Here is a 17,569-nt window from a genome sequence, read left to right on the forward strand (position 1 = left end):
CTATGGACATCATGTTTTTTATCATATTAATATTGTATTTCCTATATATTTGCCCAAGTCTGTGACTCTGTGCCCGTAACGCTGGGCTGAGACACAGGCACAGATCTGGCCAGGAACAGTCCCCTCCCTCTCTCCGCCCAGTCCCCTCCCCATCTCCGCCCAGTCCCCTGTCTCCCTTCTCCCCGTACACTCTCTCTGGTGACACCGCAGCCGCTGACTGTGAGCGGAACTCACACTACCCGCCTCACAGACTAGCTGCAGAGTTCAGGGGGACATGCTGAGCACTGGCAGCTGCTCTCGCTCCCTCTCCCACCCGCGGCATCCACCCGTCACTTACCCGCGGTCGCGGGTGAAAAGGGGGCGTGGCTTCACGTCCCGACCCCGTTTTCGGCACAACTCGCCCCCCCTTCCACCCACGGCAACCACCCGCATCTGCCCCCCACCCGCGGTATCCACCCGTCACTTACCCGCGGTCGCGGATGAAAAGGGGGGCGTGGCTTCGCGGAAGGGGGCGTGACTTCGCGTCCCGACCCCCGTTTTCGGCACAACTCGCCCCCCCTCCCACCCGCGGCAACCACCCGCATCTGCCCCCCACCCGCGGCATCAACCCGTCACTTACCCGCGGTCGCGGGTGAAAAGGGGCGTGGCTTCGCGGAAGGGGCGTGGCTTCGCGTCCCGACCCCCGTTTTCAGCACATTATGGGTCGCGGCATACGGCCTTCACCCAGACACTGCTGAATCTGCAGTGCTGGCTTCTGGACTGTGACAGGAGTCGGCACTTTGGTGTCACCCCTCAGAGGGTAACACCCGGGTGCGGGCCGCACCCCCCGCACCCACGTTGCGGCGCGACTGCTCCCGCCCCCACCCGTAGCACAAACACCCGCCGCATCCACCCACCACCCGCGGCACTCCCGTCCCCTCCCCCACTCAGAGCACAAACACCCGCGCCACCCACCCGCGGAACTCCCGCCCCCTCCCCCACCCGTAGCACCAACACCCGAGGCAACCAACCGCATTCGCCCCCCACCCGCGGCACTCCCACCCGCAGCACCAACACCCGCGCCACCTACCCGCGACACCCACTGCATCCACCCACCACCCGTGGCACTCCACCCCCTCCCCCACCCGCAGCACCAAAACCCGCACCACCCATGGCACTCTGCCCCCTCCCCCACCCACAGCACCAACACCCGCTGGCCCCCCCTGCGGCACCCAACGCATCCCCCACATCCGCTCCCACCCGCGGCACTCGCCCCCACCCGTAGCTCCCACACCTGCAGCACCCCCCGCCCCTCCCCCACCCGATGCAACCCTGCCCCTCCCCCATACCCACCTCTCCCCCCTACTGCACCCTTCACCCAACCCGCACCACCACCGCAACTGCCCCATCCTGCACCCCACGCCTCCTGCACCCACCCCTCCCCTACCCGCACCACCGCCCGAACCCTCGGAACCCCAGCAGCTGCCTCCCACCACCCAACTGCACCACCACTGCTCCAGCCCCTGCCCCCCCTCCGCACCTGTCCCTCCACCCCCAGCACCCCCCCTCCCCCATCCACGGCACTCCCACACCAGCTTCTCCCACAGCCCTCCCACACCCACATCACCCCTGCTCCCAACCCCCCACCCATGGCACCCCCACCCCTCCCCTACCTGTAGCACCTACCCCTGCAACCGTGGCACCCTCAAACCCCCCCCTCCCCCAAATGCACCACACCGGCAAACCTCCCCCTCCCCCACCCGTGACACCCCCCACTCCACCCCCATACCCACCTCTCCCCCCGCTACACCCCTGCATCCTCCACTCCACCCGCACCACCACCGCATCTGCCCCTCCCGCACCCACCCCTGCACCCCCACCCACGCCACACCCCCAACCCTCGGAACCCCCGCAGCCGCCTTCCACCCCCCATCCGCACCACCACTGCACCCGCCACTGTCCCCCCCACACCTGTCCACCACCCATGGCACAACGCCCCCACGCCCAGAAACCCCACCCCCCCCTCCCCTACCCACGGCACTCCCACACCAGCTTCTCCCACAGCCCCCCCAACCCTCCCAAACCCACATCACCCCTGCTCCCAACTCCCCACCCATGGCACCCCGACCCTTCACTACGCACAGCGCCCCTGCTCCCGCGCCCCCACCCCTCCCCTACCTGCAGCACCCCCCCACCCGCCCCTGCAACCATAGCACCCTCACACCCACCCACCCCCAACCGCACCACCCCGGCAAACTGCCCCCTCCCCCACCCGCGGCACCCCCGCCACTCCACCCCTATACCCACCTCTCCCCCGCTACACCCCTCCACCCCACCCGCACCACCACCGCATCTGCCCCTCCTGCATCCGCCGCTCCCCCATCCGCAACACCCCTGCTCCCGCACCCCTTCCCCCACCCGCGCCAGCCCTTGGAAACCCCCCGCAGCCGCTTCCCACACCCCAAATGCAGCACTACTGCACCCGTCCCTGCCCCCCGCACCTGTCCCCACACCCATGGCACCACATTCCCACCCGCAGCCCCCCCTCCCCCACCCACGGCACTCCCACACCAGCTTCTCCCACAACCCCTCCCACACCCATATCACCCCTGCTCCCAACCCTCCACCCATGGCACCCCGCCCCTCCCCTACGCACAGGACCCCTGCTGCCGCACCCCACACCCCTCCCCTTCCTGCATCACCACCCGCCCCCGCAACCGTGGCACCCTCACACACACCTCCCACCCAACCGCACCACCCCGCCAAATGGCCCCCACCCACAGCACCCCTGCACCCGCCCCTCCCCAACACCCACGCACCTGCCCCTCCACCACCCGCAACACCACCACAGCCGGCCCTCCCCAACTGCGTTAACCCCGCACCAGCCCCTCTCCCACCCACAGCGCCCTCTGGTCCCCTCCCCCATCCGCCCCATCCCCGCCTCTCCCCTGCCCGTGGCACATCCGGGCCACTACCACACCCCCACAGCCACCACTCCCCCACCCACAGCACCTCCCCCAACCCCATCATCTACAGACACCTCCCCCAGCACTTCTACAAACCATCACCCAACCTCCCCCTCTGCAACCCCACCTCCCCCTACATCGCCCCTCCCCCACACACAGCACCTCCAGACCCTCTCCTTCATCCACAGCCTCCTGCACCTGCCCCTCCACCACCAGCATCTACAGACCCCATCCACACCTCACCCGCAGCATCCTCACACCCGCCCCTTCCCCACCGCCGCACCCCCTCCCCTGCCCCTCCCCTACCCGCCACAGCTGCACCAACCGCCCTACCCCAACTGCGGTATCCCTGCACCGGCACCCTCCCCCACCCACTGCAGCAGCACACCTGGCCCACCACAACCGCCGTAACCCCACACCCACCACTCACTCATCCACAGCGCCCACGGACCCCCTCCCCCATCCGTGCCATCCCCGCACCCGCCCCTCCCCTAGCTACCGCACATCCACATCACCTACCCCATCCAGATCACGTACCCCACCCACAACACCCCTGCCACTCCCACAACCACAGCACCTACCCGCCCGCATTATCTACAGGCACCCTTCACATCTGCGGACCTCCCACACCTGCCCCTCCCCCACCCGCAACACCTCTGGACCACCACCCGAACCACCTCCGGACTCCCTCCCCCATCCACAGCTCCCCCGCATCCACCCCTCCCCCATCCACAACATCTACATCCCCCATCCGTGCCATCCCACACCTCCCCCACCCACAGCACTTCTGAAACCCATCACCTAAGCTCACCCCCCCTGCACCTCCAAACGCACACCCCTACATCGCCCCTCCCACACACACATCACCTCCATACCCCCTCCTTCATCCACAGTCCCCCCGCACCCACCCCTCCCCCACCAACAACAACTACACTCCCCATCCGCGCCCCCTCTACACCTCCCCCTCCCCCACCCACAGGACCTCTGCACCCTTTACGCCATCCGTGCCCCTGCACCCACCCCTCCGCCACCCACAACACCTCTGGACCCCCTCCCACACCCAACCCTCCACCACACGTAGCACCTCGAATCACCATCCACAGCCGCTACAAGTGATTCCCATGGATAGGAACCTCACTGAACCCACCCCCTTTCCAAACCCCCCAAACTTTTGTGAGTATAGTTGCTACCAATGGACATTGGATTAATTAGAAACACTAATACTGTGGCCATTATGTGTATAAGCAACACTGCTACCTGTGCCCATTGTGTATAAGTGGCGCTGCTACCTGTGCACACTGTGTGTATAAGCGGCTCTGCTACCTGTGGTCACTGTGTGTATAAGCGGCTTTGCTACCTGTGGGTATTGTGTGTACACGTGGCTCTGCTACCTGTGCCCATTGTGTGTATAAGCACCTCTGCTACCTGTGGGCACTGTGTATAAGCGCCTCTGCTACCTGGGGGTATTGTGAGTATAAGCGGCTCAGCTAGCTGTGGGCACTGTGTGTATAAGCGTCTCTGCCCCCTGTGGGTATTGTGTGTATAAGCGGTTCTGCTACCTGTGGGTAATGTGTGTACATGTGGCTCTGCTACCTGTGCCCATTGTGTGTATAAGCCCCTCTGCTACCTGTGGGCACTGTGTGTATAAGCGCCTCTGCCCCTGTGGGTATTGTGTGTATAAGCGGTTCTGCTACCTGTGGGTAATGTGTGTACAAGCGGCTCTGCTACCTGTGGGTATTGTGTGTATAAGCGGTTCTGCTACCTGTGGGTATTGTGTGTATAAGCGGTTCTGCTACCTGTGGGCATTGTGTGTATAAGCGGCTCTGCTACCTGTGGCCACTGTGTGTATAAGCGCCTCTGCTACCTGTGGGTATTGTGTGTATAAGCGGCTCTGCTACCTGTGGCCATTGTGTGTATAAGCGGCTCTGCTACCTGTGGGTATTGTGTGTATAAGCGCCTCTGCTACCTGTGGGCACTGTGTGTATAAGCCCCTCTGCTACCTGTGGGCACTGTGTGTATAAGCGCCTCTGCCCCCTGTGGGTATTGTGTGTATAAGCGGCTCTGCTACCTGTGGGCACTGTGTGTATAAGCGCCTCTGCCCCCTCTGGGTATTGTGTGTATAAGCGGTTCTGCTACCTGTGGGTATTGTGTGTATAAGCGGTTCTGCTACCTGTGGGTATTGTGTGTATAAGCGGCTCTGCTATCTGTGGGCACTGTGTGTATAAGCGCCTCTGCCCCCTGTGGGTTTTGTGTGTATAAGCGGTTCTGCTACCTGTGGGTATTGTGTGTATAAGCGGTTCTGCTACCTGTGGGTATTGTGTGTATAAGCAGCTCTGCTATCTGTGGGCACTGTGTGTATAAGCGCCTCTGCCCCCTGTGGGTATTGTGTGTATAAGCGGCTCTGCTACCTGTGGCCACTGTGTGTATAAGCTGCTCTGCTACCTGTGGCCATTGTGTGTATAAGCGGCTCTGCTACCTGTGGCCACAGCACCTTCGTATCTTATCTACAGTGCATTGCTGTTACTCATCTGGTACTTCATAATGCAGACCCTAGCAATATATACTACACTCTACACTATGTTATTCATTGTGCCCTGCGGCCACTCTGCACGCCCTCACAAAGGCCTACGCCCCCTTGACAATCGCACGCCCTCCCCCCTTACAATATTTACCCACTGCCATAAAAAACAAACAGGTAATACTCCATATAATAACAATTATAGCACAGCTGAAGCCCGTGCAGGGGATAATGGATCGTAGCCCCTTGCAACGGTATTTTCTGTCTAACACCTTCCCTCTCTTTATCCTCTCCCTACCACCCTGCCTCTCCCTATCCTTTACCGATCGCACAGCGTTTCTGTACATTCCCTTTCTCTCCCCCTACGCCTCTCTATCTTATCTCAACCAGAACCCATTTCTGTATGCCCTCTATACTGCCCTGCGTTTCTGATTCTGTTATTTACCGCCCTGCGTATGTTCAAAGGCGTGCAGAGGTTAACGGGGCGTAGCCCCTAACGACGGTGTGAAGAGCGCCCGTAGGGCGCGATGAATCACCTAGTATAATATATAACCCTCTGTTCCATGCTCTCTATGTACCCCATCTGTGTCACCCCTGTCTGTCTACCCCTCCCCCTAGAATGTAAGCTCTCACGAGTAGGGCCCTCTTCCCTCATGTGCTCACCCTTTTCTTACTTTAATAATTCTCAACTGCCCAAATCACAGTTTTTGGGCCACCTGGAACTTATCTCTGTCATTTACTGGTGTAGTTATGCTTAGTTACCCTGTACTTGTCCAAAATTGATTTCAACTGTAAGTCACTGTTTTGATTATGTGCATATGTACTCTGTAATTGGGCGCTGTGGAACCCTTGTGGCGCCATATAAATAAATGATAATAATAATAATAATAATAATATATGATTAATATAGAAGCTTTTCCATACACCCATTTGTTCTTTCAGTCGCATAGATTGCACAGTGTGCCATATGATTAGACTGTAGTGTCATATCCTAGGATCCAGGGCTGTAAGCGCGGCTGTATCATTGCTGTCTCTTTCCGCAGTGTGTTATTACTAGTTACCATGGTGATGGTCACTCCCCCCACCCTCAGCCTCTGTGACGGATCCTGGGCGCCGGCGGCTGCCTATGACGTCACATGGATTCCGGAGCAGACGGCGACGGCGGCTTCCCTGTGCACACGTGGTGAGTATACAGTTAGGTATATATATGTTATGTATGTCAGTATGTTTTAAAGTCTTGATAAAGGAGCACTGCTCCGAAACGTTGGCTACCTACCTGGTTTCCTGATCATTTATTCACATGCTGGAGTGCCATCCATCCCATCCCATTTCATATTACCTCAGGAAGGGCACCCAGACGAGTTGATCATTAAGGTATTGGAGTGCCGGACATCATCCTTGTTTATATATATATATATATATATATATATATATATATATATATATATAATGAGGAAGCCTCAGCGATATCACTGTCAGGGCCCCCGAGATTTCTGTTGCTTGCCCTGCTCACACCCCCGAAGCGTAGTGCATGTACATGGGGGTCATCTATGGGCACTGGGATGGGCAGAGACACATCCTCCTTTCAGTAATTTTTGTTTTGGTTTATGTGTATTGTTTATTTTTTGTTGCTGAAAATAGTTTGGAAAATGTCTCCAGTAAACTGTTAACACCCCAAAACTTGTGTGTGTCTTTGTAAAGTAAGTAATGTTATTTGAAATTGGTATTTCATTTTTTGTAATGTGTTTTTTTAATGTATTTAGGGGGAACATTATACATTATAGGTTTGTTAAATGGGTTTTTGTCACTTAAATGTATATGTTATAATAACACGGTATCTGAGTAGTCAAGCTGTGGTGCTAGTGTCGGTCGTACCTGTTCCTCCTACAACACCTGTATCAGCTTCATCTGGACCTCACTTATAACTTCAGGCAGAAGGACAGAGAACCCCAAGGAATCCCCAAAAAGTTGCCACACATGTGTAAAGTGACTAAAGATTTATTAAACTGCAACCAAAGGTTGTCACCTCCGTCTAGGAGTAATTGGTTAAATGGCAAGATGCAACACACAGTGGAACGTAACAATACAGGATGCAACACACAGTAGCATATACAGTAACAACAGACGATACAAAATAAAGTGGCCAATACATAACAGTATAAGGTTCAAAGTGTAACTAGAAGATTATTCCTATGTAATGAACCTCAGCCAGAACTAGGGAGGCCAATCCCGGGGCATTTTTTCAATCCCAGGATTCGGGATTGAAAAATGCTCAATCCCGGGAATCCTGGGATTGCAGTAGGGATCAGTGTAGGGAGCAGGGAAAGTATATGTGGAGGGCAGCAAGGCAGGGTGGATGTAGGGAGCAAGGGAGGGTGGGTTTAGGGAGCATGTAAGGAACAGGAAGGGAGGGTGGGTGTAGGGAGCAGAGGGAGAGTGGGTGTATGGAGCAGCGGGAGGGTGGGTGTAGGGAGCAGCGGGAGAGTGGGCGTAGGGAGCAGTGGGAGGGTGGGTGTGTAGTGAGCATGTAAGGTACAGGAAGGGAAGGTGCCAGAGGGTGTAGCGAGCAGAGGAAGGATGTCAGGAGCAGAGAGTGTGGGTGTAGGTAGCGAAGATAAACACTTACTACTTAGCCGGACCGCGGACACCAGCCATGGACACACACACACTGACCGCGCTGGCAGCATTTCAAACGTAGCGCTGGCCGCCAGCCAGTCAGAACTGGCAGTCCGGCAGCCAATCAGGGGCCGCGGCTGCTGCTGCTTCCCTGATTGGCTGCCGGTCTGCAAGCTCTGATTGGCTGGCGGCCGGCGCTACGTTTGAAATGCCGCAAGCGTGGTCAGTATGTGTGTGTCCATAGCTGATGTAACTCCCTCGCTGACAGCCGGGCAGCGCTGAGCTATAGTGCTCAGCGCTGTCCGGCAAAACTGCGCATGCGCACTCTAATCCCGTGAATCCCGGGATTCAAATCCCGGCATTTTTGGGCCCAAATCCCGGGATCCCGCCGATCCCGGGATTGGCCTCCCTAGCCAGAACCACCCCTTATCAGTACTGGCCATAGCTGTACATAGAACCAGTCATAATCTGCTCCCATTCCAGCCAATGGTAGACTGTCAGTCAGTCAGTACAGGTCAGAGACTCTTGCCAGCACCAGTACAGTATGTGGCAGCTAGCACCTAATACCAGTCACCGTCAGTACCTCAGACTTTACAGTTGCCTGCAGGAGCCTGCTTTTTTTTTCTTTTTTTCTCTTCACCTTCTTCAAAGAGTAAAGTTTTAATGCTCAGGTTTACCCATAAGAATTTACATTGCAAGAATTCCACATATAGGTAGATTTTGGTTGGGCAGTATGGGGTGGTGTAATGGTTAGCACTACTGCCTCCCAGTAGTGAGGTCATGGGTTCAATTCCCACTGTGGCCATAACTGTGTGGAATTTGTATATTCTCCCCATATTTGCGTGGATTTCCTCCGGGCACTCCGGTTTCCACCCACAATCCAAAAATATACTGGTAGGTTAATTGGCTCCCAACAAAATTAACCTTAGTGTAAATGTAGTGGGATATATAGTGTGTAAACTCCACTGGGGCAGGGACTGATGTGAATGGCCAAATATTCTCTGTAAAATGCTGCTGAATAATATGTGTGTGCTATATAAATAACTGATAATAAATATATATATATATATATATATATATATATATATATATATATATATATATTTGCTGGCAATAAGGACGGCACTTGAAGACTTTGAAAAGTGGTGAAACCAAATGTGCTATTTATTCAACGTTTCGGGGTCGCAGCCCCTTCGTCAGGATGCATACTAGTGACAAAAACAGTGTTTAAATACCTGTACAAAGAGGAGGTCCACACCGCCGCCTCCGTCCGCGCTGCCCGGGTCCCGGTACTGATGTCACTCCGCCCACAGGATATGACGCGACTCCGGCCCGTCCAGCTGGCGTGGTGAGGCTAGGACAGAGGTAACCAGGGAAACCATCAAACATTGCTGCGACCAACCAATCCAGTCACAGCCTATTGTAAACAGTAGTGACAATCAATATTAAAGTGACCTGTGCATAACATCAACTAGTCCGTAATAGTTTTCCCTTTTGTTACTGACCCAAAAAAATATATAAGAACAAACATACATAAAATGACGATCTTACCCAATTACTACCCAGCAACTGATGATTATAGCAAGCCGGTGCTGCACATGATAAACCTGATATTAGCATAATACTTATGACTCTTAATGCTAAAAGCCATTTACCATAAACAACTACACAATTCTGTATTACTCCCATGGTTACTAACTAGAATTAAATCCTGCCACTCTCTAACAAGACAAATGGAATCTACAAAAAGCATCTTAAGCTGAGGGCTTCATTTAAACCCTTAGGAAATTGTGTATTTAAAGTAAAAATCCATTTTGCTTCTACCTGTAGAAGTTTCTTTGACCTATCACCCCCACGTATGGAGAATGGAACATGATCAATTATTTTGTAGCGTAATGTCGCCATCCCGTGCTTCGCTAGCATGAAATGACGTGCCACCGGCTGGTCACTATTGCCTGATTTAATGGCTTTGCGTATGGCATACCGATGTTGTGCCATCCTCATTTTAAAGGCACACTCAGTTTTGCCCACGTATGTCAATCCACATGGGCACGTTAGTAGATAAATGACAAATTTAGAGTCGCAAGATAAGGGGAGGAAGTATTTTATAAGATACCCCTTATCTTGCGACTCTAAATTTCGGTATGCCATACGCGAAGCCATTAAATCAGGCAATAGTGACCAGTATGCCATACACCGGTATGCCATACGCGAAGCCATTAAATCAGGCAATAGTGACCAGCCGGTGGCACGTCATTTCATGCTAGCGAAGCACGGGATGGCGACATTACGCTACAAAATAATTGATCATGTTTCTCTTATTTTGCTGGAGATTTTAATAATGTACTGAACTGATATGATATGTGTGTTTTGTTTTTATAGTAGAGATAGTATGGATTATCCCAGAAGATTGTGGATATGTAACACCGTGGGGTTGGCAGGTATGTCTAAGTGGTTGGAAGAGGTATCACAGATGTTTGGTGGCTATGTGACAGGCAGAGTCGGTTGCTGGGTGGGAGGGGACGGGCCGGCGGCATTTGGCCACTGTTTTGGGGGCATGGTCGGGCAACGCAGATGTGCCCGGACCATGCGGGGGGCGGGGCGGTGTGACGTCACACGCAGCCGCTGTGACCCGGACAGTGACATGTAGCTCCCTGCCAGAGCGCAGGAGCTGCACAGGTAGGGAGATACTCGTCAAGTACAAAAGCATCGCCGCTGCGCGATACTTTTGTATTTGTGCTGGGGGGGGGGGGGGTGCTAGTGCCATGCGGGGCGGACTGGCCCTGTGCTGGGCATCCCCCCACATATCTGAGTAACTGATCATAGCAGTGCAAAATTTTGCTCGGCTACGATCAGGTCTGAATTAGGCTCCTTGTCCATAGTACCATTCTCAGAGAGGTAGGATAGATTGATACGCAACAAGAATGTATAGACAGCAATTCCAACAGGATGTCTTTTTATTAAGATGGAATAAACTCTGGATTAAAGAGTGTAATTAGTTATTTGGCAAAATGAGACAATCACAAGAATAAGATGGCATTAAAATAAGAATTTACTTACCGATAATTCTATTTCTCGGAGTCCGTAGTGGATGCTGGGGTTCCTGAAAGGACCATGGGGAATAGCGGCTCCGCAGGAGACAGGGCACAAAAAAGTAAAGCTTTACTAGGTCAGGTGGTGTGCACTGGCTCCTCCCCCTATGACCCTCCTCCAGACTCCAGTTAGGTACTGTGCCCGGACGAGCATACACAATAAGGGAGGCATTTTGAATCCCGGGTAAGACTCATACCAGCCACACCAATCACACCGTACAACTTGTGATCTAAACCCAGTTAACAGTATGACAACAGAAAGGGCCTCTTAAAGATGGCTCCTTAACAATAACCCGAATTAGTTAACAATAACTATGTACAAGTATTGCAGATAATCCGCACTTGGGATGGGCGCCCAGCATCCACTACGGACTCCGAGAAATAGAATTATCGGTAAGTAAATTCTTATTTTCTCTATCGTCCTAAGTGGATGCTGGGGTTCCTGAAAGGACCATGGGGATTATACCAAAGCTCCCAAACGGGCGGGAGAGTGCGGATGACTCTGCAGCACCGAATGAGAGAACTCCAGGTCCTCCTTTGCCAGGGTATCAAATTTGTAAAATTTTACAAACGTGTTCTCCCCCGACCACGTAGCTGCTCGGCAGAGTTGTAATGCCGAGACCCCTCGGGCAGCCGCCCAAGATGAGCCCACCTTCCTTGTGGAGTGGGCTTTTACAGTTTTAGGCTGTGGCAGGCCTGCCACAGAATGTGCAAGTTGAATTGTGTTACAAATCCAACGAGCAATCGACTGCTTAGAAGCAGGTGCGCCCAACTTGTTGGGTGCATACAATATAAACAGCGAGTCAGATTTTCTGACTCCAGCCGTCCTTGCAATGTATATTTTTAAGGCTCTGACAACGTCCAACAACTTGGAGTCCTCCAAGTCGCTAGTGGCCGCAGGCACCACAATAGGTTGGTTCAGATGAAATGCTGATACCACTTTAGGGAGAAAATGCGGACGAGTCCGCAGTTCTGCCCTATCCGAATGGAAGATTAGATAAGGACTTTTATAAGATAAAGCCGCCAATTCAGATACTCTCCTGGCAGAGGCCAGGGCTAGTAACATAGTCACTTTCAATGTGAGATATTTCAAATCCACCTTTTTCAATGGTTCAAACCAATGGGATTTGAGGAAATCTAAAACTACATTTAGATCCCACGGTGCCACCGGAGGCACCACAGGAGGCTGTATATGCAGTACTCCCTTGACAAAAGTCTGGACCTCAGGGACAGAGGCCAATTCTTTTTGGAAGAATATTGACAGGGCCGAAATTTGAACCTTAATGGATCCCAATTTGAGACCCATAGATAATCCTGATTGCAGGAAATGTAGGAAACGACCCAGTTGGAATTCCTCCGTCGGAACCCTCCGATCCTCGCACCACGCTACATATTTTCGCCAAATGCGGTGATAATGTTTCACGGTGACTTCCTTCCGTGCCTTAATCAAGGTAGGAATGACTTCTTCTGGAATGCCTTTCCCTTTTAGGATCTGGCGTTCAACCGCCATGCCGTCAAACGCAGCCGCGGTAAGTCTTGAAAAAGACAGGGACCCTGCTGTAGCAGGTCCCTTCTCAGAGGTAGAGGCCACGGTTCGTCCGTGAGCATCTCTTGAAGTTCCGGATACCAAGTCCTTCTCGGCCAATCCGGAACCACTAGTATTGTTCTTACTCTTCTTTGCCGTATGATCTTCAATACCTTTGGTATGAGCGGCAGAGGAGGAAACACATACACTGACTGGTACACCCAAGGAGTTACCAGTGCGTCCACAGCTATTGCCTGTGGATCTCTTGACCTGGCGCAATATTTGTCCAGTTTCTTGTTGAGGCGAGACGCCATCATGTCTACAATTGGTCTTTCCCAACGGTCTATTAACATGTTGAAGACTTCTGGATGTAGACCCCACTCTCCCGGATGAAGATCGTGTCTGCTGAGGAAGTCTGCTTCCCAGTTGTCCACGCCCGGGATGAACACTGCTGACAGTGCTATCACGTGATTCTCCGCCCAGCGAAGAATCTTGGCAGCTTCTGCCATTGCACTCCTGCTTCTTGTGCCGCCCTGCCTGTTTACATGGGCGACCGCCGTGATGTTGTCCGACTGAATCAACACCGGCTTTCCTTGCAGGAGAAGTTCCGCCTGGCTTAGAGCATTGTAGATTGCTCTTAGTTCCAGAATGTTTATGTGAAGAGACTTTTCCAGACTCGTCCATACTCCCTGGAAGTTTCTTCCTTGTGTGACTGCTCCCCAGCCTCTCAGGCTGGCGTCCGTGGTCACCAGGATCCAATCCTGAATGCCGAATCTGCGGCCTTCTAATAGGTGAGCCTTCTGCAACCACCACAGAAGTGACACCCTTGTCTCTGGTGACAGGGTTATTCGCAGGTGCATCTGCAGATGCGACCCTGACCATTTGTCCAACAGATCCCTTTGGAATATTCTTGCATGGAATCTGCCGAATGGAATTGCTTCGTAAGAAGCCACCATTTTTCCCAGGACTCTTGTGCATTGATGTACTGACACTTTTCCTGGTTTTAGGAGGTTCCTGACCAGATCGGATAACTCCTTGGCTTTTTCCTCTGGAAGGAAAACCTTTTTCTGAACCGTGTCCAGAATCATTCCTAGGAACAGCAGACGAGTTGTCGGGATTAAATGGGATTTTGGAATATTCAGAATCCACCCGTGTTGTCTTAGCACCTCTTGAGATAGTGCTAAAGCTGTCTCCAGCTGTTCTCTGGACCTTGCCCTTATTAGGAGATCGTCCAAGTATGGGATAACTAATACGCCTTTTCTTCGAAGAAGAATCATCATCTCGGCCATTACCTTGGTAAAGACCCGAGGCGCCGTGGACAATCCGAACGGCAGCGTCTGAAACTGATAGTGACAGTTTTGAACAATGAACCTGAGGTACCCCTGGTGTGCGGGGTAAATCGGAACGTGTAGATACGCATCCTTGATGTCCAAGGATACCATAAAGTCCCCTTCTTCCAGGTTCGCTATCACTGCTCTGAGTGACTCCATCTTGAAATTGAACTTTTTTATGTAGAGGTTCAAGGACTTCAGATTTAGAATAGGCCTTACCGAGCCATCCGGCTTCGGTACCACAAATAGAGTGGAATAATACCCCTTTCTTTGTTGTAATAGGGGTACTTTGACTATCACCTGCTGAGCGTACAGCTTGTGAATGGCTTCCAACACCCTCTCCCTTTCGGAAGAGACGGTTGGTAAGGCAGACTTCAGGAAACGATGAGGAGGATCCGTCTCTAATTCCAACCTGTACCCCTGAGATATTATCTGCAGGATCCAGGGGTCTACCTGCGAGTGAGCCCACTGCGCGCTGTAATTTTTGAGACGGCCCCCCACTGTCCCCGAGTCCGCTTGAGAGGCCCCAGCGTCATGCTGAGGTTTTTGCAGGAGCCGGGGAGGGCTTCTGTTCCTGGGAAGGAGCTGCCTGTTGGTGTCTCTTCCCTCTTCCTCTGCCTCGTGGCAGGTACGACAAGCCCTTTGCTCTCTTATTTTTGTAGGAGCGAAAAGGCTGCGGTTGAAAGGTCGGTGCCTTTCTCTGTTGGGGAGTGACTTGAGGTAAAAAAGTGGATTTCCCGGCAGTAGCCGTGGCCACCAAGTCTGATAGACCAACTCCAAATAACTCCTCCCCTTTATACGGCAAAACCTCCATGTGACGTTTTGAATCCGCATCGCCTGTCCACTGTCGTGTCCATAAGGCTCTTCTGGCTGAAATGGACATAGCACTCACCCGAGATGCCAGTGTGCAAATATCCCTCTGTGCATCACGCATATAGATAAATGCATCCTTTATTTGTTCTAACGACAGTAAAACATTGTCCCTATCTAGGGTATCAATATTTTCAATCAGGGATTCTGACCAAACTACTCCAGCACTGCACATCCAGGCAGTTGCTATAGCTGGTCGTAGTATAACACCTGCATGTGTGTATATATTCTTTTGAATAACTTCCATCTTTCTATCTGATGGATCCTTAAGTGCGGCCGTCTCAGGAGAGGGTAACGCCACTTGTTTGGATAAGCGTGTGAGCGCCTTGTCCACCTTAGGGGGTGTTTCCCAGCGCGCCCTAACCTCTGGCGGGAAAGGGTATAATGCCAATAACTTTTTTGAAATTATCAACTTTTTATCAGGAGCAACCCACGCTTCATCACACACGTCATTTAATTCTTCTGATTCAGGAAAAACTGTTTGTAGTTTTTTCACACCATACATAATACCCTGTTTTACGGTATCTGTAGTATCAGCTAAATGTAACGTCTCCTTCATTGCCAAAATCATATAACGTGTGGCCCTACTGGAAAATACGTTTGAATTTCTACCGTCGTCACTGGAATCAGTGCCCGTGTCTGGGTCTGTGTCGACCGACTGAGGCAAAGGGCGTTTTACAGCCCCTGACGGTGTTTGAGGCGCCTGGACAGGCATTAATTGATTGTCCGGCCGCCTCATGTCCTCAACTGACTGTTTAAGGGAAGATAAACCATCACGTAATTCCACAAATAAAGGCATCCATTCTGGTGTCGACCCCCTGGGGGGTGACATCTGCATATTTGGCAATTGCTCCGCCTCCACACCAATATCGTCCTCATACATGTCGACACCACGTACCGACACACACCGCAAACTCACAGGGAATGCTCTAATGAAGACAGGACCCACTAGCCCTTTTGGGGAGACAGAGGGAGAGTCTGCCAGCACACACCACAAAGCGCTATATATACAAGGGATATCCTTATATTAAGTGCTCCCTTATAGCTGCTTTAATATATATATATATAGCCATTAATGTGCCCCCCCTCTCTGTTTTACCCTGTTTCTGTAGTGCAGTGCAGGGGAGAGACCTGGGAGCCGTTCTGACCAGCGGAGCTGTGACAGAAAATGGCGCCGTGTGCTGAGGAGATAGGCCCCGCCCCTTTTTCGGCGGGTTCTTCTCCCGCTATTTTTCCAGTCAGGCAGGGGTTAAATATCTCCATATAGCCCCTATGGGCTATATGTGAGGTATTTTTAGCCTTGTATAAGGTTTATATTTGCCTCTCAGAGCGCCCCCCCCCAGCGCTCTGCACCCTCAGTGACTGCCCAGTGAAGTGTGCTGAGAGGAAAATGGCGCACAGCTGCAGTGCTGTGCGCTACCTTATGAAGACTGAGGAGTCTTCAGCCGCCGGTTTCCGGACCTCTTCACGCTTCAGCATCTGCAAGGGGGTCGGCGGCGCGGCTCCGGGACCGGACTCCACGGCTGGGCCTGTGTTCGATCCCTCTGGAGCTAATGGTGTCCAGTAGCCAAGCAGCAAATCCACTCTGCATGCAGGTGAGTTTACTACTTTCCCCCTAAGTCCCACGTTGCAGTGATCCTGTTGCCAGCAGGACTCACTGTAAAGAAAAAAAACCTAAACTAAACTTTCTCTAAGCAGCTCTTTAGGAGAGCCACCTAGATTGCACCCTTCTCGTTCGGGCACAAAATCTAACTGGAGTCTGGAGGAGGGTCATAGGGGGAGGAGCCAGTGCACACCACCTGACCTAGTAAAGCTTTACTTTTTTGTGCCCTGTCTCCTGCGGAGCCGCTATTCCCCATGGTCCTTTCAGGAACCCCAGCATCCACTTAGGACGATAGAGAAAAAAGATTAGCATAATCACAGTTGACCATAGCTTACAATGCACTGGAACATTTACTAATTCAATGGAACAATCACTCTAATCATAGAAATATGCAAATTCCAATCACAAAACAATAATGAGGGTGATGAGAAGAGTGACGAGAAATACAATTCTCAATGACAGTTTCTATATTCCTAGCATTCCCTAATAATGATGTTGCAATCTTCACGGTCAAATTACGTTGGAGCTCTCTTTTGATCCTGAAGTGCCATGGTGTTGTAATGGAGTGTTGACGGCACTTGTAAAGCAAGGAACGGGTTGCCAGAGCTATTGCCTGAGGCGCTGTAACCCTGCCAGCACCATCTAGTTTGGCAGTCATTGGCATAGTCGCACTCATTAGGTGAGGCCTGCCACCGATACAGGGAAAGTCCAGTTTCCTGTGCTACCAGAATGCCAGATGTGATGACATAGCACCATGTGATGTCATCACGTCAGGCATTCTGGAAGGAGTACATTGAGAGAAGGAGCCATTCAGCTGCACCTCATCATTCAGCATGCCTCAATCACAATACAGGTAAGTGAAGGGGGCTTGTGGGGCAGTCCGAGGAGGGGACATAGCAGGACAGGGAAAGTGGCATGTGGGGTCAGGCAGGTGAGGAGAGGCACAGGCTGGGGTTGAGGGGGGCTTGTAAGGAAAGTGGCATGTGGGGTCAAGCAGGTGAAGAGAGGCACAGACAGGTGAGGAGAAGGCATGCAGAGTTGTGAGGACAGTGCCATGTGGGCTCAGGCA

The 17,569-nt window shown here is 52.6% G+C and overlaps 1 long non-coding RNA gene across 9 annotated transcripts in view; it reads right to left on the minus strand.

Moving 5' to 3' along the window:
• The window catches only part of LOC134932231 (uncharacterized), a 197,285-nt gene that overhangs the window by 137,912 nt on the left and 41,804 nt on the right, over positions 1-17,569 (minus strand). For all 9 annotated transcript variants that reach the window (XR_010179276.1, XR_010179278.1, XR_010179282.1 and 6 more), the window contains exon 2: positions 9,315-9,433. This is a non-coding gene — a long non-coding RNA (uncharacterized LOC134932231). The remainder of the gene's footprint in view (positions 1-9,314; positions 9,434-17,569) is intronic.

The sequence above is a fragment of the Pseudophryne corroboree genome, chromosome 6, assembly GCF_028390025.1.
Source record: "Pseudophryne corroboree isolate aPseCor3 chromosome 6, aPseCor3.hap2, whole genome shotgun sequence".
Taxonomy (NCBI): domain Eukaryota; kingdom Metazoa; phylum Chordata; class Amphibia; order Anura; family Myobatrachidae; genus Pseudophryne; species Pseudophryne corroboree.